This window comes from Polyodon spathula, chromosome 2 (genome assembly GCF_017654505.1).
Source record: "Polyodon spathula isolate WHYD16114869_AA chromosome 2, ASM1765450v1, whole genome shotgun sequence".
Taxonomy (NCBI): Eukaryota; Metazoa; Chordata; class Actinopteri; order Acipenseriformes; family Polyodontidae; genus Polyodon; species Polyodon spathula.
The window spans coordinates 94,911,192-94,935,791 of NC_054535.1; the positions used below are offsets into that span (position 1 = coordinate 94,911,192).

Consider the following 24,600-nt stretch of genomic DNA (forward strand, 5'->3'; position numbering starts at 1 on the left):
TACAGCAAAGACTATCATACTCGGTCGTGTTTGTCATGAATATTTGACATTTTAATAATAGTGTACAAGATGTGTGGTGTCCAAAGACATATATTCTAAAACGCTGACTGTTTTTCAGCCAGTGGTAATATTTGCTGCTCCATAAATGATGTTCTTATGTTCTTACATCAGCATATCAGTATATGTAGAGCCCTGTGTCTTTTAACCTTAAATAAAACTTAAAGCAGCAGAGAAAACAAAATAAAACAAAATCAGTGGATACAATTAAAATAAACAAAATCACCGTTTGAAGTTAAAAAATGTGTTTGTTTGTTTTTTACAGAAAATATTAACAAAGTCTTTCCAGGTGTAACAAGGGTATTTTAAGTTAAATATCTGAATACTAATCTATGGGGAAACAGTACAGGACATTAGTTGTAGGCAGTGTAGTTTAATGCTGTACCAGTGTAGTTACCAGCCTATTGTTTTACAGGTCTGGTTTGCATTACAACCCAGTAGCTAGCTGGAGGGGTGCTAGATCTCACTTGGGGGAATCTCACGAGAATGTTAATTCAGAAGCTACATGCAGTGTTTTCCTGTCCTGTGCTGTGTTTATGAAAAGCCCTGTAGACCGTCCCTCCCAATGTGTTTTATTTGCAGGAGGACAAAATAAAGTGCCATTGAACTGACCAGCGAGCCTGAGAGTACACATCTTTACACAACACAGAGTGATCTGAGTAGGTGGCGTCAAGGCCATGGACACTGCATGACTGACAGCCCTTATACAGGGTTTGTACGCTAATCTGGAAGTCTGGAAAAAGTATGGGAAAACTGATTTCCAGGTCTTGAAAATGCTTGAAAAACCATGTCTCCATTATGAACGTCTTGAAAGGGGAAATGAAAATAATTCAGCGAATATTTCACAGGAGAATGAAAATGAAAATTGATCTCGAAAGTAGGTCAGCAGCTCTAGCAGCAACTATCTAGGCAATTTACTAGTAGCAACTATATTGCTTGCGACCAAATCCCATGAGGATTGCCCCGTGTAACACCCGTGACAATGTCCTGACAGCTCAAGCAGTCCTATCCAGTCAGTGCACTGCTATATGTCACATGACTCTACGAAGGGCAAACTGGACACTGTGACAGACAAAGTATATACATTTATATTGAAGACTATGATTTTTGTAAACAGAGTTACAGACTGGAATTACAAGCTACTGTAATCTGCTCACCAAGATTCATATTTTCTTATCTTGTCAGCCGAGTGTAGATATACTATTTACATCCTTGCTATATGACCTTCATTGTACGATTTAAATACGGATTTAAAAAATAAATAAATACATTTAACAGCTGCTGATTTTGGCTCTTAGAGCTCTAAATAAGGAACCACTATTTAAATTAACATTTGCAATTGAAACAAAGCTGTTTGGTTTTACTATACTATTGGTACCATTATACTATCCTATTTTGGCACAAGTATACTTGCAGTATACAACTTTTTTAAATATTCTTTTTGTAAATAATCCAATGTAGTTCTCAAATATTGGACATCTTCTCTTTTGCATACCTGCATTGTGTCTTGCTAGATATGCACCTCCAGCTTCTGACAAATATTTTTAGAAAACCAGGTGTAACTTATGCTCTGGATCAAAAAGCTATAATGCTCTGCGGCTGCCAGCCTATGTGGATAACTATCGAAAAACTAGTAGAAATAAAAAACAAATGGAAGTCTAGAAAAAGTATGGAATTCTGATGTTGAAAAAGTGTATGAACCCTGTTATAGCAAGTAGCACCAAGCCTGACTGACAGTAGATAAAAAGCAGAGGGGATTTTAAACTAGGATAGCCCTATTTTGCTACAACTTGTCTATTCCAAACTATGTAAATCAGCAAGCTATGTGGTCGACCCCAGTTAAGGTTTAAGTGTTGAAGTTAGCGCTGGTTACTGATTTAGTCCCATGTTAATTGGTACTGGTTAAAGGGCTTGTAAGTAGGGGTTACACAACTATGGTTGTGAAGAATCTGTTGTTACCATGGATACAGTATCAAATTAAGTAGACATGTCTAATAGTTGTAACATCACAAAAGTATTTTGATACAGTGCAATTTAGTTGTTCAGACATACTGATCTGCCGTCAGATGTAAAATGCCTAAACCAAGTGTTACTAATGGAAGTAATTGCAAAGAATTTGAACATGATGGGATTATGCCGTTGCTGGTATATAATGATGTGCTGATTTTGTAACTATCTGCTGGAGCGGGAGACAAACACAAGCATTGTCATTCAACAGGTCACACAAGTTAATTAAAATGCAACCGCTGGTAAAAGAACCTGCCAAGCTACATTCTGCAAATCAGTGCATCTGCCATTGTCAGTGATTCAGAACCATATATGATAAATTGTTTTACTGCTCACAAACTCCAATTTGCTGGAAATGTTTTTGTGGAGGGCGTGACTGCGTTGAATTCAATTGTGGCAAAATTAGGACAGTTCACACTCTAAAAAAAAAAAAAAAAAAAAAACATAAGTCTAGTTATAAGCGCTTCCTAAAGGAAAACTACCCAGAGCTGCCTGCTGTTTTATATCTGTAGCCAGTATTAACCAGGTGGAACTCCTAGTTAAAGTGCTTTACCTACACGATCATTTGAATGCTCTCTTTGCTTGATTTGATCAGTGTGAGCAGAAAAGTGCCAGCATGAAAGCCCTATGCTTCTACTCGGCCTAAAGTTTAAGTGTAGCATCGTGAAGGCAAATTTTGTGCAAATAGCAGGTTTGATTGCACAATTGGAAGAAACCAAAAAGCCTTGGGGACACTGCAAATACAAAAGTTGCAGATATTGAAGCAAAACGTTGTGGTTTTAAGCAGCACTGTGGAGGACCCAGCTGAAGGGCGGTGGCTATTGAGCCAGACAAAGAAGACCATAACTATACAGCATCTGAAAATGGCCATTTAAAAGTCAGTTTACAAGTTGGACACACACGTCGGCAATCTCCAGCAATTCCTGATTGGCTGACTGTTTATATCCACATGACCATCAGTGGATACAACTCTGTTAAATACCACTATTGTAAGTGTGCCCCTGTTCAAGAATATACAAATAAATTAATTAGTTTTGTTGTATATGAAACTGAGCAACAGCGTAAAAGATGCACTTCTGTTATATTGCTAAGAACTCAGGCAGTGACAGCATAGCAGCAGGGCGTGGCCCCTGTGTGTGTGTGTGTGTGTGTGTGCGCCTATTTTACAGCAAGATGTTACAATATGTTCGTGAATTAACTACAAAGCAAAGGATCCCAAATAGCAGTTCAAGTTAAACGTTGTTTTGTTTATTCCCAAAATAAATAGTACATACAGTTGACACCACATTTTATTTATGGGATGGAGGGAGGTGATGCCTGGACGCCAAAATCACTGTCGAGCCCTCTTGAGGTGTTGTGGACTAGTCGACGAAACACAGAGGATGGAAGGTGCCCACTTGAAGACCCCAGAGATGTACCCTACTTAGCTCAATCCAGACGGTTGTCATGCTGGGGAGATCGCAATGTGGTTGATCCCCGGAGCAAACATTGCAGCCGTTGTGTGTGCTGATGTGCTGGGGAGGCAAAATAAGCTGATCCCTTGAACCAGCATTACACTTCAGCCATCAATACCAGACAGAAGGATATCTACATCATCAGATGGAAAGTAACACACATGGATGGGGATGCGGATGGATCACATTAGTTTACTCTAAAGCTACGTCTTAGTCGGTACTTATCTTGGCGAGAGCCGAGTTCAAATCGGCATGAAGTTTTAACATCTACTCTCATGTAATGGGAGTTATTTATACTTTCATTCTTTGTCATTGCCGTTTCTTCACAGTAAAGACTGGCCAAAGACACATTTTCATAAAGTAATAACATGAAGTTTACTTGTGGTGCCTTTTTTTTGTAGTTGAACAAGCAAACAAAAACTGAAATGTAACGTTAAACACTTCAAATAAAACAAACGTGGAAATGGCGTAAAATGAAGGGGAAAAACCTCAGTGTTTTTGATCTTGTTTATTACATTCCACATAAAAGAAAGGCGGTAAATAAGTACAAAGGATTTGTCATTTCTACAGAATATGAACATGATTGATTTTTGTATCCGAATACATGTCAAAAAGTATTCGTTCAAATGTTCTGATATTTGTCCAAGCACTAAAATAAAGTAATAAAAACAGATGTTGTGGTTATTGTTATAAAAGTTCTTATTTAAAACTGATCTAGAAAAAGTTTCCATTCAGTGTGTGTTGCCCAAGCAGTAATGTAATTGCAGTTGATGTTGTCTTCGATTTGTAAATGTTAGAAAATCTTTTCTAATTGATATTTAAGTTTTGGTTTAGTTTTCTTCCCCACGGGGAATTTGTTTAGAGCAGAGTCGTGAACAGCAGCTGTGATCAGCACTGTTCAGTTTTTGGGATAGCGATACGTCACTCAGTTCAGTGGCAGACAGACAGGCAAGCTTTCAGTGTACTTCTGCTTTGAGAGTTTTTTTCAGTGTGAGAAATAGACAGAGGACTTGGATAATTTTAAAGAATGGAAAAGTGAAGGTGATAATTTTGTGGACGAGGCAGTGAAAATCTTAATTTCACTGCCACCAAAAAATAAAATAAAACAAGGCAACATATTACATTATTTTTGCAGGAGCCAATCTCCACAGCAAGGCAAAAATGCTGACAACTTTAAATGCAGTGGCTTTGATAAGCATACTGTACAGACAGAACTAACACTGTGAATGTTGGAAGAAATAAGGACACGTTTATAGCTAACAGTGAACGCAGGGAAGCCGACTTTGCAGCTCGTAACGCTGTATAAGACTGTTGAAACATGTTACCATTTCTCGTAATTTGTGTCCGAAGCAGTAAATAACTGTATCTTAATAAATAGCTTGCCTTTTAGGTAGGCTATAAAGCTAAACAAATACTTTGTAGACAGATGTTTAATATTCTTTATCAGTGTAAGTGATGCACATGGACATTTTCTTTTTAGTTTGTTTTACAAAACAAACTTTTCATTTGTTTTGAAGTAAATTAAATTATGTTTTTGGGATGACTCACCAACATTCAGATAACAAGCTCAATAATAATAATAATAATAATAATAATAATAAATAATAATAATAATAAGTCATAGTAGTGTTGTTGTTGCAAACTTTTAAATAATCAGTAGACTATAAATACAGTATATAACCTGCTTTAATATTTGGCATAATTGTTATATTGCGTTCATTTATCCATAGAAATGCTGCATTACAATTATTATACTTTTTTTAAGAGAATTCATACCCCCACACACACACACACACACACATTTTTCGAAAGGCTCCGGTGTCATTTCTTCCAGACAACTGAAGCCGTTCAAATATAAAAGTTAAACCCAGGCAATCCCAATCTCCCACAAAAAGGCACCCTGATTTGGTTAAGGGGGTTTGACCCACCCAACCCCCAGGTAATCTTGAGCTCTGTGCATGCATGGGTTGAAGTTACTTTCCCTTTCATAGCCCTCATTGATCCTGTCACCAAGTGAGATTGATCAGAATGCTTCCATGCAGCTTCTCCACATGTAGGTAACCACTGTTTTTAAATGAAATAACCAGGGTCAGTGGCCGAATTTATTGACAGAGAGCCCGGTTTCTCATCTCTTTGCCCCTGTTTTTTTTCAGCAAGGTGACTAAAACTAGCAAGAAAACACTTGGAATGCTCATTCAGCTGATTGTACCTGCTCTTGCTGTAAGTCATTTCTTGCTAGTTGTAAAATGTAAGTGCAAACAGAATAAAAATGGGGTCCTGTGTGTGGGTAACAGGTGCATAGATAATGATTTAAACTGTAACAGAACTTTAAACGTGTAAAAGAATCCTGCTCTACATGGACCTCTTTATACTGTCTTTTGAGATTCATTGACCAGATGAAATGTAAAAATCAAGGAGCAGTATGATGACATTGAAACATAGAATTCTAGTAAACTAAGCTGCTGTGAGCAACAGTAAGTGACCCTGAGTGCATTAATTGGAGTAGACTTAACAGCTGCCTAATTCTCCACTTCCACCTGTCTCTGACAGTGATATTATTCTAGCACTGTGTGCTGATCTCCTCTCGTTCAGGAAATTAGGAATTAAAATAAATACTTTGCAGCTTAACGTGATTGTATCCGGTCTTAATCTTTGTCACAATTACCACTGATATCTAATTATGAAGCATCAATCTTAATAAATTGAACCTGAAGATATTTATTTTGCTCAGTTAATTTGTTCTAATATTTTGTATGATTTCTGATTTGAAACTGAGTATTTTTTACATTTGAGTATATATATATAAAAATGAAACTAGAACACCCATCATTGTTAAAATGAATCACACATGCATTTCTTTAAGGCTTGCTTGCATTCGTAGCTAAATTACTGCATCTCAAAGATGGAACATTTATATACTGGTAAATAGTGTACATCGCCTTACAGTTTTATAAAAAAACAAGAGCACTTACCTCTTCCTATGAAACCACTCTGTTTTGATGTTGCTGTGTGTTCCATACCTTCAGAGCTGTGGCTCTGTTTCTGCTTTCGTTAGACTGCAGTAGCACAAAAGCTTACTGTGTGAGGGTCCTTCAGCTAGACTTGGGCCTCATTTTCCTGTCGGAGTGATAGGCCGCCTTTTTTTTTTTTTTTGCTTCAGTTTGGTTACTGTGGATTCTGATGTAATCAATGTCAGTTTTAGATGCAGAGCAGGGTTTCTTTGTCCCTACTGCCTCGGGTGCAGTCCTGTTTAGCTTGTGTCATTGTTTAATCTCCCACCCGAGCATATGTTATGTATGTGTGTGTTTATTTGTTAGGGGCTGAGTTTGTGTGTTTAGCTGACAGTTACTGTAGTTACTGTAGTTCACAGTTCACAGTATCCTTTTGTTTCAATCCTAACTGTTCTGGTTATTTGTTGATATAGAACATAGTTGTACCGTCAGTATCATTATCAAATAGCCTTGTTTGTTTTGAATGAGGTTGGAAGGTTTGGAGTTAATGGCACTTTAACAACCACATTTATTAAGCATCACTCTGAGGAGAGCCATGCCACCAATGCAACTCCTTTAGCAGCTCGTATCCAGGGCTGCATTGTTTTCACAGTAAACAATGGCTTATTTCACAGCATTTCAGTCTCAAAATAGGTCTGTTAAAATATTTCACGATTTAAACATAGAATGTATGTATTAATATTATATATATATATATATATATATATATATATATATATATATATATATATATATATTTACATTGCCACATTCAAAGTTGATATTTTCTCTAGTTATTATACTACAGATGTTCCTAAATATTTAAATGCTTACCTGAAAAACAGTATATGCTAAATAGTAGACTATTTCATTTATTTATGTCCACTTTTTAAAGAAATTCTATTGTCACCGTCAGTGAATTATCAACCAAATCTTTGTTATCTTTAGCAGAACATTTTTGGAACCCCACTACTTACTCTTTAGCTGTTTGAGATGCCAACTTCATATTTTCAAAGTAATGAAAATAAAACAGTACATTTTACTTTGCCAGTTTGTGATAACATGATTTTTTTGGTTTTGATCGCTTTGAAATTTTTACTTTATGTTCAGTACAACTAACCATTTTACTGCCACATTGTTTCATTATTTTTCCCGGTCATTGGGGCTATTTGTATTTGAGTTTTTGGTCAACTGTACGGCTTTTTGGCGTGAGAAACTGTCATTTTCATAAAATTCCAAATCGATACCAATATTTGCATACAATGGCAGTCATAGCACTACACTGACAGCATTTTCACCACACTCTTTGCTGCATGTAGACGGTTCATATCAACATCCTTAATAATTGTAATGCACTGGTAGTAACATAAATCAAGTTATGACAAATCTAACAGCACCTCATTGAGCCTGACAGCCCTCACTAGTGGTGACTGCAGCTTCCTACATACAGTGGCTCTCAAAAGTATTCACCCCCCCTTGGATTTTTCCACATTTGATTGTGTTACAACATGGAATCAAAATGGATTTAATTAGGAGTTTTTGCCACTGATCAATACAAAAAGTCCATAATGTCAAAGTGAAAAATAAAATCTACAAATTGTTCTAAATGCTATGACACACCTAAATAAGCTCTGGTGCAACCAATTGTCTTTAGAAGTCATGTAATTAGTTGAATGGAGTCCACCTGTGTGCAATTAAGGTGTTTCACATGATCAATATGCTGGAGTGGCCCAGTCAAAGCCCGGACCTCAATCCAATTGAGAATATGTGGAAAGAGTTGAAAATTGCTGTTCACCAAAGGTCCCCATCCAATTTGATGGAGCTTGAGCAATTTTGCAAAGAAGAATGGGCAAAAATTGCAGTGTCCAGATTTGCAAAGCTGGTAGAGACTTCTCCAAATAGACTCATGGCTGTAATTGCTGCCAAAGGTGCCTCTACCAAATATTGACTCAAGGGAGTGAATACTTATGCAATCAATTATTTTCTTTTTTGTTTAATTTAGAACAATTTGTAGATTTGATTTTTCACTTTGACATTATGGACTTCTTTTTGTGTTGATCAGTGGCAAAAACTAATGCCATGTTGATGTCATGTTGTAAGACAATAAAACGTGGGGAAAAGTCCAAGGGGGATGAATAGTTTTGAAAGCCACTGTAAGCTGGGGGTTAAGATGTCCAGGACTGTTTTCTTTTCAGGGTTTCTAAAATGGTTAGTTGGTGTGAGTTGCTGGCTCTAGTACTACTTTTTCTGTTTTTTGCTGACATAAATTAGAAGTGGTCCCTTTGACCACACATTGGTAACTTCTAATTAAGTCTCAAATGAAAGCTTAAAACTAAGATTTGTGTAAATTATCAATGCCCAAAAACAGGCAGTTTTAAGTCTGATTGGATCTTTTTTTTTTTTTTAGATCAATTATAAGTGTACTATATATTTGGTAATTGCAAATAATTAATTTAAAAAAGTAAAACACATGTTTGCCTGTACTTGTTATAACTGTTTTCATTTTCTGGAAGACTGATGAGGAACCCTTCATGGACGCTAGCTATAATCAGACTGACTTGATTACATTAATTTAGTTCCTGTCTCTCGAGTTCAGTCAGTGTTAAGGCAATGTGAAGATACACTACTTTTTCAATGGGCCATTATGGGGTGAGAAGCAGTTTTTACATTTCATAACCCAAGGTACACAGAACATTTGAAACTGACTCCGTTTATATAGTTTAGCACCTTTCTCAAATTCATCTTGTGGTTGGTTCCGGTTTCGGAATGTATTATGATGCTATTAAAAAAAAAAAAAAAACTCTTCTTAAAGATGATTCTTTTGTTAAAGACATTACATTTTGAATTCAGGACTCGACCAACACCTCTAGCCTTGCACAAGAACTCACTATCAACCAGGTCAGGGGAGGACACTTATAATAGTATACTAGTGAAGTAAGAATGAAGAAAAATCTTTGGCATTTCAGAGACTGTCCAGCACGTAATACTTTAACTTGATATTAGTATGGTATCAAAGTACATTCTGAATAGATTTTTTTTTTGGCTCTGTACAGTTTTGCCAGTCACCTATTCCTTAACTTTATTGCTCATGAAATGCAGGCGCCGATGGCTGCTGTAACTGTAGAAAAATGTAGTAAGGGAGTCTTGGCGGACTGTCAATTAAAGCAGAAATTCACAAGTCAGAGCTAACAGATTGCTTACCTGTAGGCGGGTTGTAATGACCAGTGTTGCCAGGTACGCTGTTTTCGCGCGGAATTGGGCTACTTTAAAAACACAGCCGCAGGAAATCTTAAGGAGTCGCGGGTTGATGTAATTAGATTGGTGTATAAGTTTAAAAGATTAAATTGTTTTCATGTTTGCAATATTGTTTAGGATACAGTACCAGCATTAGTATTTCAATAAAGGGGTCACGCTGTTAATTCGGTTGCTGGTCTGGTATGAATGTTGATTTGTCCCTTCAGAGGATCCATACACATTTGTTGACGTGTGGATGAGCTGTATCTGGGGCTTGTAGTTTTCTATCAAATTTATATAAGGTATCTTTTCTTACGAAAGCTTTTGATTGCGTTTTTATGCACAGGCCTACGTGTTGATAAGCTTGCTTTCAGTTAAAATAATGAATTGGGCTATTTTTTAAGTGACTTTGGGCTATAAACCCAGCTGAAATCTGGCAACCCTGGTTCTTGCAATAGGACAGTGTTCAGGTCATGTGATCGCTCTGCTGGCAGATGTAGACAGAGTTGTAAGTATTAATACAATTATAATGTCGAATCCACTGCCAAAGAATAAGTATAAAGAACAAAAAGGCAGCTACAGGAGCTTGAATGCATTTGTACAGTGGGCTCAGTTTTGAGGTGCTGGAATGAGTTTATTATTTTGTAGAAGTGTTTTCATACTAACTTTTATACTTGATAACATTCATTTAAAAATTCGATTGATGCCTATGAAGTACGTTTTTGTGACTAATTAGCTATTAACATTTTAAATAGTGTACTTTGACATATGTTTCAATAGTAACCAAGTCAAGTTATTAATCAAACTCATAAATCTTGTTATGTGCCGGTAATTGATTTATTAAAATGTTTGGATATACTGCTATTTTATTAATTATTGGCCCATTCACAGTTGTCTTAAAATAACACTAGAATATGTTTTGTTGGAAAATAATAATAATAAAAAAAAAAAGTTTTTTGACTAATTCAAATTTCGCTTCAGATGGATTTATTTTCATAAGTTTTCTTTTGGTTAAGTGGCGCAGGTGCTCTCCGATTTTTATTTTATTTTATTTTATTTTATTGGGGGGGGGGGGGGGGGGGGGGGGGGGGGGGGGGGTGTTGCAAGCCAACTAAATGTGATTTTGCAAGTTGTATTTGGTTGCACAGAGTAGTGCCGACTTCTGCAAGGCTCTCGTTTCCCTCTGTTTTGTGCGCATTCGTCTTTTTATGCCTGACAGTTCAGCGTGAGAGGTAATGGTTGGACGTTTTAGTTACACTGTGTTAGGATTTAAGAGTTATGTTTTTGTGCACGTTGTACTAGTTTTACTCAACAGTGATTCCTGTTCAGGTATTTATGAATAGGAAATAATAAGATACATGCACTTCTTTCTTGTTTGATGACCAAGAAAAATAACTGCATTTCTAAAATGTTCAGTTTTACAGAAGTGCCTAATTTTATAGCTTTGACAAAAACATCTGTTTTAGTTTTTGCAATTTATTTTATTTACTAAAATTTAAGTGTTTCAATTTTCCATCAGTGTATATTTTATGTGATTTCCATCTTTCACAATATGTATTCAAATGAATAAAGGCCAGTTTAGATTAGGTTTATTTATAATGTTACAGGTTTAAACATATGAAATGTTTTTAATTTGACATTTTCCCAGGGAGTGCTAATAGTGGGTCAGAGTGCCTAATGTAGCTGAACAGGTGGGCCTCTGGTAAAAACAAGTCTGGGAACTCCTGCTGCACAGTAAATGAATTACAGATGTATATTATGGATGTTCAACTTGGGCGTGTACATTGGACTGTAGAAGATGACCTGGGATCACATTGGACTATGAACACAAAGTTGCACTTTTAGCAATGCTAACAGTCAGTAATGTATTAAGGTTCTGTGGTTCACAAGCCCATAACTTTTGCAGCATTTAAATTATTTTCAATTTCTGCTTGCAACAGTGTTTTTATAACTAAACATAATATAAGGAGACGTTTTATATATTTCTGTTTATTATAATATATATATCCACACATATTATATATATATATATATATATATATATATATATATATATATATATATATATATATACATACACACACACACACACACACACACACACACACAGTACCAGTCAAAAGTTTGAGTACACCTGCTTGAAACCAGGTTTTTCATGATTATCTATGCTTTTAACTGTATAAAACGGTCTATAAACACTTAATATTTCATTATATGATATGTGTACTTATATAAGCTGATAATCATAAGTGAATTGCATTCAAAAATTTAATTTTTAAATGAAAATGGAAATCTTGTCAATTTCAATGAAATGGTCACCCAAAGCAAGGGGATTTCAGTCTGAAACCCAAGTCAGTTAAAAGTCTGAAATGTGTATAACACAGTGTTAGAACACTGGCCTAAGTATAAAAGTGTATTTGTTAGATGTTCTCTGAGTTAACTAGCATGTTACCTAATTAACCTTTTGTCACCAATTATTGTTAACAGGTGAGGGTCCATGATTACTACAAATATAGGTAGCATAGGCACAAGTTTGTCATTCCTGAATGTAAGGGAGCAGAAAATGGCAAAATACGCTCAGTTAAGCAAAGAAAAAAGACTGTAATTTAAGAAATGAAGGTCAATCTTTAAGACAAATCGCAAGAACTTTGCAAGTGTCTGTAACTGCTGTGGCCAAGACCAATAAACAATTTGAAGAAACTGGCACTCATGAGGACCGAACAAGGTCAGGCAGGCCAAGGATGACCTCAGAATCAGAGAACAAGTTAATACGAGTCAGAATTCTGCGAAACCGTCGAAATACAAGCTCAGCTAAATGCTACCAGAAGTACAGATGTTTCAACATCAACTGTTCAGAGGAGATTGCATGAAGCTGGCCTAACTGGAAGAATTGCTGCAAAAAAAACATTGTTAAGAGTGCAGAATAAGAGGAAGAGACTTGCCTGGGTCAAAAAACACAAAAACTGGACGTTTGAGAAGTGGAAGTCGGTCTTATGGATCGATGAGTCAAAATTTGAAATATTTGGGTCCAACCGCCGAGTATTTGTAAGACACAGAGAGAGGGTGAGCGCATGAGTTCTGCACGTGTGGTTCCCCCTGTCAAACATGGAGGAGGCATTGTCATGGTCTAGGGTTGCTTTGCTGGTGACAGAGTTGGTGATCTTTACCAAGTCCATGGCAAAGTTGTGCAAGAACTATCTGGCGAAGAAGGAAAATGAAGGACAACTCAATCTAATGACCTGACCTGCCCAGTCTCCAGACCTCAATCCCATAGAACTTGTATGGGACGAACTGGACAGAAGAGTCAAAGCAAAGCTACCCACAAGTGCCCTACATCTCTGAGAATCGCTCCAGAAGAGCTGGGAAGACATGTCGGGTGATTTTCTGCTGAAACTTGTTAGCTATTTTGAGGAATCCAAGATTTAGAGACAATTTTCAATTTTCTTGAACATTGCTTTGATACTCCTTATGTTTTGTTTTGTATATTGAAAAAAGTGTGATTTCATTTTCAAGTATTTACAGAAACGTATACGACGTAAAACATTGTCAATTATGAAAAAAACCTAGTTTCCAGCAAGTGTACTCAAACTTTTGACTGGTAGTGTGTGTGTGTGTGTGTGTGTGTGTGTGTGTGTGTGTGTATATATTATATCTATATATATCTATTATATATAATATCTGATATAATATAGAGATATATATATATCTATATATATATATATATATATATCCTCTATCTCTATATATAATATAATATATAGAAATATATATATAGATTTATTATATTTATAAATAAGGATAATATCACCTGACTAAGACCAGGTAAATTTTGCTGTACACTTCAACTTGCATAAAATGGACAACCCATAGACTATATACATTTACAGGACCAGCCTTTGTTAACATGGTGGCTTTTCACCTTGCCTGTTTAATATGTGTTTATCGGGTGAAAGATAAGGTTTTCAAAACTGAAAAATATGAAAGTTTGAAAAACCACCAGAACTCGCCTTCCATTGGATTGTTTCAGGTCTTACCTTTCTGAAAATACATTTGTCCACAACAGATCAAACTTATATCACATTTTTAAAGGATTTAGTTTATATAATGGCCTAAAAATGTCCTATGGTATGACAGCAAAATTCGCTTGAAAAAGATGGAATTTTTTTTATTTTTTATTTATTTTTTTGCCAAACTAAGCTGTAGCTGTCAAATCTCTATGTATTACTGTTGTCACCTTGCCCAAAACCAAATCAAGCAGAGTCCCCAATAGAAATGAGGAAATGTGCTGTCAGTCAGTAGTTGGGGCGGATTTAAAGTATTCAGAACAAATCAATGATAGATACATGTCAGGAAGGCGGGACATTGCCCAGCTGCACTGGAATTCATTATTATTTTGTAGTAGGTTTTATTTTTTAATGGGAAAAGGATAAAGTCAGCGTGAATTGATTAACCATTTCCACTGTTTTTCCAGTGGTTTCTGGTGTTTATTGGCTGTCCACCAATTTCAGTTTTTTTTCAACAAATGAAAATCAGAAGCCCTAAATATACCTCATTCGTCTTTTTGCCAGCAAGCACTCTCTCTCTTAGCAGGATCATTATTGATCCTTGCTCGACACGTTGCTGTTCTCAGTTTGCTAGTGGCCATCTGTTCTATTCGTAAAACATTTTCCAGCAAAGCATAAGCTGTATTTCAAAATATGATACATTTATCACTAAAAATCCTAAAGAAATTCTTGGTAAATCATATATTGCTGCCTTTATAGATTATACAAGGGCATACTATCTCTTAGGAGGCTAACAAACCCATAGGGGAAAAGTTAGTGTCCTATGGTGTGATGTTAAATAACTGTCACATCATAGAACATTTTCTATTTCTGATTCTGAACAGGCACTTATGAAGCCACCTATACATTATCTCATGACGTTGAACCTATTGATATTCATTTATTTTCAATGTAAAATAAGCCATTTTACTCTTTTTTGTTAATATAAATTCCTTTTCTATGTGTCACACCAAAGGACACAAAAAATGTACATGTTCTGCAGGGAGGCATAGACTTGATTTGAATTACATTTGTAAGAGACTAACATAACTTGTAGGGGTTCTGCTGACTTCCTGATGCCATAAATGAAGTGTAGGGGTCTCCAAAAATGCCTGAATTTCATAGCAAATTCATCGTCACACCATTGAACACTGATTTTGGTGTCAACATTTTTTTTTAAATAAATACTTTTGGAAATACAATTGAACACTGTATTTGAGAGTAGCACAAGCTATCCATGTAGAATTAGTTTAGGAACCTTATCTTGCATTTTTTAAGCATTAACTTAGTTTTTATTACAGCATGCCTTTGGACACAGTCACTCACTCCATAGGACACTTTGACTGTTTTGAGTGAAAAAATTCAAATAAGGAATAATGTATCTTTACTAAATAGTGAGAGTATAATTTTTTTTGTAAGGACATAAAAATGGTAGCGTCTTATCTTTTGCCTAGTATTGTATTGTCCTTTTTTCCATGTCTCTGTGTTTCCTAAATTCCCCAGTTGTGTTTCATTGATTTCAGGTTTTGAATTGATGGGGAGTGCCTCTGGTTATTTTACTGATTTTGAAGATAAAAAGCAGGTGGTGGAATGGAAGAACAGGGTGGCAGTTATCGCAAAGAGATACATCAGTAAGCTCAACAAAATAAAATCAATAAATAGAATCAATGATCTTTTGTTACAGAAGATAGATCACATGGTTAAGTAAGAATCGTGTAGATGTAAAACATGCACTGTGCTGTGTCAGCACCCTTACACTAAATGGTTTTCCAAGGTGCTGTTCTTGCAGAGAACAACCTTATTAATACTTGTGGCTTTTCTAAAAACTCCTTGTCCAAAAAAATGTCAGTTCTTTTAATCATATCCATAAGGGCAAGACTTACTTGCAGTGTAAATGTGCTAATGTATTCTCTGAAATTGTATTTAATATATTTAATATAGTTTGCTATCTGCTGAAAAGGTCATTAACATTATAGACATTTATTGGCAGTGCCTTTTGTTATAACATAGATTTTTAAACTTTGATTTCAGATAAGTATGGTCTAGGGTATGTTTCCCAGTGGAACTTCGAAACCTGGAATGAACCAAAATGTTCACGTCACAGGGCTGTTTAAGTAAAGGGTGAAGAAAAGAAAATCTTAAAAAACATGGCTGTGAAAATGTGGTTCAGCTAAATTTGCTGCTCACGCAAAATGACATCTTTGGAACAGGAGGCATAAACTTAAAACAAAGTCCATTCAGATGTCTAGAATCCACCTTAAACTATTCAGAAATCGAGCCTGTGAAAGCTGGGTGTTCTTTGAGTAAAGCACTGTATTAGGATCCACTAGAAGAAGTTTAAAAACGCACTACTAAAGGAAAAATAGCAAGCCAGTTCACTTTCCATTGGATATGTTTCTTTTTATGAACCTTAATTATTTTCATGCACATGCGGCTAGATTCAGTACAGTTGGCACTACTTAATTGGTACAATTTGGGAAAAGTAAAAATATCCTAATAAGCGGCTGTCCCAATTAAACGAGAGGCATTTGAGACATTAGTCATATTGTTTTAGTTTCTAAATTAAGTTATGATTAAATGTTAAATACATCAATTAAAATATGAGTCAATTGTTTTTTTTTTATTCCTTAACAAAATAATTTGCTGCTTTTTATTTCTACATGAAATACAAAATAATGCTTTCTTGCTCTGAAAAGCGATCTCGGATCGTCATTTGAAAATCCTGTATCCCAGTTAATCAAAGTGCCGTCCAAATTAAACGACATAACGACATAACATTGGAAAGAACCGTCTCCTAGAGCTGTAACCCATTTAAGCAGAAATTCTGATTACCAGTATCCCTATTAGGCGGTGCTGACTGTGTATCATGTAACAACCAGGTAGGTTTAGTTTAGTGCATTTAGTTTCTTTTATTTTTTCTTCCCTCTGTGTCTTCATGGTTTCTCAACTGTTATGATGCCTGTTCTGAAGGAAGTCAGCCCCTTCCTTCACTTTGGGGGTCCTGGGGACTCATGCCACTCTCCCCAACACACACCTTATTGCTGGGCCGTGCTCAGCCACTGCTTTAATGAGACCAACTTCTTTACTGGAGAGACTGGCGTTAAATCTAGTTAAAATAACAGTATGATTTATCCAAGACCTTAACTGACTAGACTATTTTTGTGTTAATAATTTCTTGTTTTGTAACATTTGGGTTGTACTTCATTTAACAATTGACACCAAACTTCCTGGAGAACAGGGGGAGGGGTAAGGGGAGAGGAGGGGGGGGGAGGTGAAGGAGAGAGGGGAGAGTGGTAAAAAATAGACTGGAGGATACAAAAGATGTTATGCAAAGGAAACATTTGACAGACACTGTACATATACAACATGATACATAAACGATGCAGCCTTTGCAATGTTCTGACAGTATTGTGCAATCTATGAAATCGCCCTGTACAATTTAAAGTAAACAATTGTCAATAATCTCCAAATTGCACAGTAACAGTTTTATTACAACGGTGAAAGCCATTGTGTGCTTTTATATGAACCTTGTAAATTGCAAATTTCACAAAGCCTACAATTAAAAAATAAATAAATAAATAAATAAAAAACATGGTATGTGCAAACAGGTCAATGTATGTTAGGGTCCCAAGCTGAAATACGACCCCATCGGCTTGGGGTTAAATTACATTTTTCGGTAGCCAAAATCTTGTCTTGAGAATGATCCCATTGAGGCAGAGCAGGATTTAAGGACATGGGGGCTCTACGCTAACCCATATATCGGGGGTCCTGTGCATATTATGGTAAATGGTGTTATTGGCATATTGATTAATCTGGGGGCCTATACCTAGGGGTCTGCTTAAATCGCTGAGAATTTACATATTTTTCGCGGGTAGGTTATGGAATAAAAATAGAATTTCTCTGACATTTCACAGACTTTTTCAAACATTAAATAAACCTAAGTAGGTAATATTTCAGAGCACTATAAAAGCTTAAAAATAGTAGTACAGTACTTCCTTACTAAAAAGGAGTGCTGTTATTTGTTAATGGCAAGCATGCAACATCCACCAGCAGTTGCTGCCTGCATTCTCTGTCTGTGTTGTGAAGACTTGCCCATACATTTTATCCTGCAGACTGATGCCTCTGACATAGGACTAGGGACTGATCTTTCCAAGGAGGGCGTGGGGCATTTGGTGTTGTACATTTATTAGCAGGAATTGGCTTGCGTGAGAGAGTCAGAGACCAGGTATGCTGTAATCGAGAAGGAATGCCTAGCCGTCATAAAAGAAAAAAAAAATAACTGAAAGGAAGCTTCTGTGCGCCTCTTTTTCTGTGTGTCCTGCCCACATGCAGTTTTTGTAAAATGTCCCAAACAAACGGAGACCTCATATGGGCCCCAATTCTGCCTAGGACTCTACGCTATAGCATAATTTGGTTATAGGTTAATCCAGTCCTGCATCGAGATGCAGAAAATTTGCTTTACCCAAAGCCAATCTGAAGAAGCTCTGATCATCCCTTCATGTCAAAGTGAGACTAGTTTGTATTGCCCATCTGAGTTTTCATAAAAGTGAGACCTGTTAATGCTGTAATAAATCAGTTTTATTAAAAACATAATAGTACTCGCTGGAACAGGATTGCCTGTCGTTACCCTCTTTCAAAGGAACCGGTCTAGCGTTGTGTAGCAACAATGATTTCCACTTTTGGGCATCAGGTTTCTTGGCTATCTACGTGAATTTGTAGCCAGATGTTTCAATTTAAGGCACATGCTGGCTGTTTTGAAGGTTGGTGATTTGAGAACAGCGCTGCATACTGAGTGGATATGAGATTGAGTTAACATGCATTTGTTTGCAGGGTAGAGGTAGTTCCCTTCACATACTTGAACAAGAAGTAGAGACGACACAAGAGATCCAAAAGCATTTCCATGGATTTAAACCGGTCCCTCTTTACAGCAGTGAAGCTGATCCCTTGGTCGGATGGTCAAAGCCATCCATATGGAGGGCAGATGTGACCTATGCATCTATGGTGGTAAAAGTAAGTGGTATAATCAGTGGGGAAAACACTCAATACATATTGCATCTCCAGAGCGAGTTCTTAAACAAAGTGATGCACATATTAATGGTTCTAGTTGTGTGATTACAACCGAGGCAACTTGATACTGGGTATCGCACAACCTGTTTTTTTTGTTTTTGTTTTTTTTAAGGGTGACTGGTTTCAACATTTCTAAATCATATTTTGCAAACATAAATATATGGATGTGTTGATTGCTGACTGCTGATCATTTTTCACTTGGTGCAATGACATCATCATGTGATACCTCCCTATTCAGTATAAGATTTATACAAAAACTAATGCTGAATCAAACTGAATCCCCAAAAGCAAAATCAGCAGCTGACATTATGAGAAGAGAGAAGAAATGTGTACTATTTTAAAAATAAATAAATAAATATAAATTCTAGTTAAGAAAAAAAAAAATGAGCAGACCTTGTTGGACCGAATAACCTGGAAAACAAAATCATATTCTAATCTAAAAGTTGCTATACATAGCTGACATCATTATGTAAAATTACTCCAAACTGCCTTGATAGAGCAGCATGTGAGATTGACACGGCCAGTAGGAATCTCATATTTTCATAATTCCTCTGTAGTACTGTCCTCTGTGATGCTTAACAAATCTAACCCATACTGTTCCACAGAGATGCACCTTGAATATCGTGCAAAACAGTCAGAACAAAGTTAGGAAATACAAGACAAATGTTATAAATATGTAGATCAAAGATTTTGTTCATTATTATTAACTTAGCTTGATTTTTTTGCAATAGTTGCTTCGAGGGTGAACTAAAGACAAGCTTTCCTAGAGTAAGATTGCATTACCTGTAAAGAGTGTGTTCAGAACATACAGTACGCTTTTTTAATAAAATGATGCTTATTTTGTTAGAAATGGTGCACAAATACCTTCAATGCCAATAATGAATAAAATTATATCTTATTTGTTTAACCCAGTTACAACTCGGCATATACAATAGTGACAAAGAAGCATACTCATACGCTGCCTGACAAGCTTCAGTTCCCAAATATGCACTGTCATCATGTGTTGTTTATACTATTGCATTTGAATAAAGGAACTGCCCTTGAGTTTTAATGGTTTTATGGTAAATGTAAACCTTGGCATACCATGATTTGGCAAAACATATTTTTTGTCAGTGTTTGTTCAGTTTTAACTTGGCTAAAAGGCTTCAGTACATTGATAAAGGGAATATCCAAAATGTTTGTCTAAAGGTTGTTCGTATCATGGGGTTTGGGGATGAAACACTTTTGTTTTTAACTTGCATGTGGTGTATAAAGCTGTCTTGCTTCTGCAGTGGCCGACATAACAAATAGCGAAAGAATAGTAAACAGCAATATGGATGTGAATTATACACCAGCTTGCTTTATTAGCAAACATTACACAAGGTCAAATTAGGTACATAATCGACACATGACCATTTTCATATTTGTATTCCAAGTTTTTTGTTGTGTCGCTACGACTTTTCAAATGCCATGGCGTAAGTGTGTCTGTGCTGGGACCTTGAATGCATTTAAGTGGGGTCATCACGTAAGTAAACATTTATTGAATACAACATTATTTATACAACAAACATGGCAAAACCAAAACAAACTCCTACCTCTTGGAGGTAAACGGTAAATGTTCTCTAATAAACGGGGCAGCAAAGCGGTTTTCCAGTCACACCTTCTTGCATTTGCACTATTAGTACAGTGGCTCTCAAAAATATTCACCACCCTTGGACTTTTCCACATTTTATTGTGTTACAACATGGAATCAAAATGGGTTTAATTAGGAGTTTTTGCCACTGATCAACACAAAAAGTCCATAATGTCAAAGTGAAAAATAAAATATACAAATTGTTCTAAATTAGTTACAAATACAAAACAGAAAATAATTGATTGCATAAGTATTCACCCTCTTGAGTCAATATCTGGTATTGGCACCTTTGGCAGCAATTACAGCCATGAGTCTATTTGGATAAGTCTCTACCAGCTTTGCACATCTGGACACTGCAATTTTTGCCTATTCTTTGCAAAATTGCTCAAGCTCCGTCAAGTTGGATGGGGACCTTTTGATGAGCAGCAATTTTCAACTCTTTCCACATATTCTCAATTGGATTGAGGTCCGGGCTTTGACTGGGCCACTCCAGGACACTGACTTTTTGTTTTTAAGTCACTACAGTGTGGCTTTGACTGTATATTTGGGGTCATTGTCTTGCTGGAAGATGAATCTTCTCCCAAGTCCCAGGTCTCTTGCAGACTTCAGCAGGTTTTCCTCCAGGATTTCTCTGTACTTTGCTGCATCCATTTTGCACTCTATCTTCATGAGCTTTCCAGGCCCTGACGCAGAGAAGCATCCCCATAGCATGATGCTGCCACCACCATGCTTCATGGTAGGGAGTGTTAGGCTTGAGCAAACATAGCGCTTAGCATTGAGGCCAAAAAGCTCTATTTTGGTCTCATCAGACCATAGATTCTCATCCTTCCACTTTGTCTCAGAGTCTCCCACATGCCTTCTGGCAAACTCTAGCTGAGATTTGATTTGAGTTTTTTTCAACAATGGTTTTCTTTTTGCCACTCTCCTATAAAGGCCAGTTTTGTGCAGCACCCGGGCTATTGTTGCCGTATGCGCAGCGTCTCCCAGCTCAGCCGTGGAGGGCTAACTCCTTTAGAGTTGCCTTAGGCCTCTTGGTGGCCTCCCTGGCTAGTGCCCTTCTCTCCCGGATACTCAGTTTTTGACAGATTCAGAGTTGTGCCATATTCTCTCCATTTCTTAATAATGGACTTTACTGTGCCCTGGGGGATATTCAATGCCTTGGAAATGTTCTTATATCCTACCCCTGATTGGTGCTTTTGAAGATCATTATTCCAGATTTGCTTTGAATGTTCCTTCGTCTTCATGATGTAGTTTTTGTTAGGAAATGTACTAACCAACTGTGGGACCTCCCAGAGACAGGTGTATTTAACCTGAAATCATGTGAAACACCTTAATTGCACACAGATGGACTCCATTCAACTAATTACGTGACTTCTAAAGACAATTGGTTGCACCAGAGCTTGTTTAGGTGTGTCATAGCAAAGGGGGTGAATACTTATGCAATCAGTTATTTTCTGTTTTATATTTGCAATTAATTTAGAACAATTTATAGATTTTATTTTTCACTTTGACATTATGGATTTTTTTGTGTTGATCAGTGGCAAAAACTCCTAATTAAATCTATTTTGATTCCATGTTGTAACACAACAAAATGTATGTAAATATTCTTTTTATTTTCCCCACATGGACCGTGTCTCCTCGCTCTCCTTCCTTGATCTCTGTTACATGCAAAGTTTTAATAGTTAAGTCAAGTAACACATGTTATCCATTAGCTTTTTATTTGACAATCATTTATTTTGATAATTCATTTAATGTAAATGTCCTTTTTGCTGACCTGACAGAGAACCTGAAGTTTAGCACTGACGTACACTTTTAATAATACCAAAAAATAAACAAAACAAAAACAAAACCTAGCTCTCTTCCAGCCCTAACTACACATTTCCGGAACCTACCTAAATAACCGGACAGGTAAGCTGTTTACCAATTGACAAAACAGAGCACACTGTTTCACAATTAGTACACACAGTACTTAAAAAATACAAAAACAAAAGGCTTCACACAGTACCTTTTGAATACGATTGAGCACACTATCAATCGGGCTTCTTCACACAGTAGAGCCCAGAAGAGACTAACTGCTCTCCTTAAATACTTTGCACCTGGCTCTAATTTACTTTACATTTACATTATTTCCCTGCGTTTTAAACCAGTGTTGAACAATAACTGGATTGTTGTGGCCCTAATTGTATGATTTGTATAGTGGCGGCGCAAACCAGCAATATTCATTTTTGCCATCATGGTACCAATTGTATTTTTTTCTAATGGCCTGCAAGTATACCAGATATTTGTATCGCTCACATTGGTTGGATCTAGACCGGTTCATGGGTAAAGAAACCTTGTGGTTTCTTCTGACATTTTATTATATATTTCTCCAGTGACTTGGTGGGGCAGTTTGGATCACCGGGCACTCATTCTCCCTCGGAAGTTCAATTTTAAGCTTCATTGAAACAGAGACTTTCAAACTTTAAAACGTTTTAGGTCAGGAAAGCATTATCAGGTCATTCTCTTGAGCCTTATCTGACTGTCTGTCCAAAATGTATTTGTATGGCAAACCACATGTCACATGGTCTTGTGGTGTTTGTGTATAAAACATTTGAAGACTTTAGTTCTGTCAGGACTGATCCGGTAATGACAGGATGATGTGTATTCTCATTCTTGCACTCTCTCCTGGGCTGTTTTGCTATTGAGGTAAAGACATTATTGGCAGATGTGAAAAAAAAAAAAAATCTGAGTTTTGTATTATATGTATTTGTTTGCAGTACAGAGGGCTTAATAAACTTCTGTGTATCCCAGTTCTCAAAGAAATATAACTGTGTAATGTACCGTTGTCCCTCAATGTTTGACTGCATTTTTTTTTGTTTTGTTTTGTTTTTAATTTTCGTCAGAGGAGGTAAAGGAGACATTGTCTACTCAAAAATGTTGAAATAAATATGCTTTTTTATTTATATGTATTATGTAATATAACAATAAATACGTTTTTCTGCCTCCCTGTTTTTTTTGTTCACCCTTTGTCACTGCTAGGGGCATATACTAGGGCAGCGGTTGTCAAACTTTTTTTCTTGGACCACTTAAAAATTGCGGGGGGTCTCAGCAAACCACTTAATTCACTTTTTCTTTTTCTCCAAATCAAAGCACTTAACTTTGATTTGAATAACTGTAGTCTTGCCTTTCTAATGCGATGGATATGCCTGTTTTTGTGAGCAAAGTTCTGTGAAGTCGGGTGTAATGTTTGTCAGCTTTAGCCTCAGGTTAGTTTCAGCATTCATCCTGCTTCTGTATTTGGACTTGAAGGTGTCAAGTGATGAAAATCCTGTCTCGCACAGGTACGTAGTAGCAAATGGCATCAGGAAACTCACTGCTTTGTCTGTAAGTTCTGGGTATTCTCCATCTCTCTGAATGCAAAATTCAATAGGGAATGTCTTTTAAATTCTGTCCTTAATGTTTCATCGCAAGAAAGCTCCAACAAGCACCCTTGTGCCTTAGTGGAGAAGCCAGCGGGCTGTGAAAAACACAGTAATCCTCAAATATTTAGCACAGGTTTTCAGGGTAATATTACAGCACACCTGCAGATTAGTCTAAATGCGTGATATGCGTGATATTTGTATCTTCCTGTTGACAGTAATATTCGTCACCAGAAGCATTAAGTATAGCAATTTTGCTGCTTAAACACCCTCTTTATTACTTGCCTGGAGAGAATAGTAGCCTACACGTAAAGTAATATAAAGAGGTACAGTATTTATAAACAAAAAACTTCATACATATATTCCTCTCTTTAGCATGCAGTAACATGTTCTGACCAGAAGAGGGTGGAGTTGTAACATCACATCAAGATTGTCTTTCCTTTTTTGAACCAAGGGTTTGGCTTCACAGATTAGAGTATTCGTTTTGTCTGTGTAAACCAACTTTTAAAGACAGTGAGCCAGGAGAATCAAGGTTAACTTTTTGACAGCAGTGAAGCTCCAAGCTTCATATCAGACATTTCTGTAAAACAATTAAAATTTATTTATTTTGTGGTATGTTTTTATTTTACACCAGAAATAATGAACCTGTATGATGCCTTGAAATGTCATTTAATTTGAGTGAATATTTTGAGGAACATGACTGTAAATAAAGGTTCGAGAAAATCACCCTGCTTCAGG

At 36.5% G+C, this 24,600-nt stretch overlaps 2 protein-coding genes across 4 annotated transcripts in view; one reads left to right on the forward strand and one right to left on the reverse strand.

The window, feature by feature from the left end:
* Positions 1-6,758, reverse strand: part of LOC121304207 (protein regulator of cytokinesis 1-like) — a 41,892-nt gene extending 35,134 nt beyond the window's left edge. Inside the window, exon 1 of the mRNA XM_041235215.1 lies at positions 6,491-6,758. The gene's annotated coding sequence lies outside the window, so the exon portion shown is untranslated. The remainder of the gene's footprint in view (positions 1-6,490) is intronic.
* The window catches only part of LOC121304220 (alpha-L-iduronidase-like), a 50,083-nt gene that overhangs the window by 19,759 nt on the left and 5,724 nt on the right, over positions 1-24,600 (forward strand). The window lies entirely within an intron of this gene.